Consider the following 953-nt stretch of genomic DNA (forward strand, 5'->3'; position numbering starts at 1 on the left):
TGAGGTATTTATACACGCTGATCAGGTCCCCCCTCAGCCTCCTCTTCTCCAGGCTGAACAGACCCAGCTCTCTCAGCCTTTGTTCATAGGGCAGATGTTCCAGGCCCCTGATCATCCTGGTAGCCCTGCGCTGGACTCTCTCCAGCAGCTCCACATCCCTCTTGTCCTGGGGAACCCAGAACTGGACACAGTACTCCAGATGTGGCCTCACCAGGGCTGTGTATAGGGGGATGATCACTTCCCTCGACCTGCTGGAGAGGCTGTTCTTAATGCACCCCAGGATCCCATTGGCCTTCTTGGCCACCAGGGCACACTGCTGTCTCATGGTCAACTTGTCGTCCACCATGACACCCAGGTCCCTCTCTGCGGGACTGCTCTCCAGCAGGTCCACCCCTAATCTGTACTGGTGTCCAGGGTTATTCCTCTCCAAGTGCAGACCCTGCACTTGCCCYTGTTGAACCTCATGAGGTTTCTCGCCGCCCAATCCTCCAGTCTGTCCAGGTCCCTCTGGATGGCAGCACAGCCCTCAGGGCTATCAGCTACTCCTCCCAGTTTGTTATAGTCGGCAAACTTGCTGAGGGAGCACTCCAGCCCTTCATCCAGGTCGTTAATGAATAAGTTGAACAGGACCGGACCGAGAACTGACCCCTGGGGGACACCACTAAGTACAGGCCTCCAGCTGGACTCCGCGCCATTGATAACCACTCTCTGCACCCTGCCATCGAGCCAATTCCTAATCCAGCATGGATATTATGAGTCAAAACTATTATTATTTTATACAGACAATGAGAAATTGGCCTCTCAGATCAGTCTGTTATGGAACTGGAAGGCAACAACTTCTCTGTACAAAATTATCTAACAGTAAAAAAAAAAAAAACCAAAATCAACATAAAAATAATATTTCTTGGTATTTAAAGCACTGGAAATCATTTGCTCAACAAGAAAATTCAGAT

Source organism: Nothoprocta perdicaria, unplaced genomic scaffold (genome assembly GCF_003342845.1).
Source record: "Nothoprocta perdicaria isolate Ctin4 unplaced genomic scaffold, notPer1 scaffold_169, whole genome shotgun sequence".
In the NCBI taxonomy this organism is placed as follows: Eukaryota; Metazoa; Chordata; class Aves; order Tinamiformes; family Tinamidae; genus Nothoprocta; species Nothoprocta perdicaria.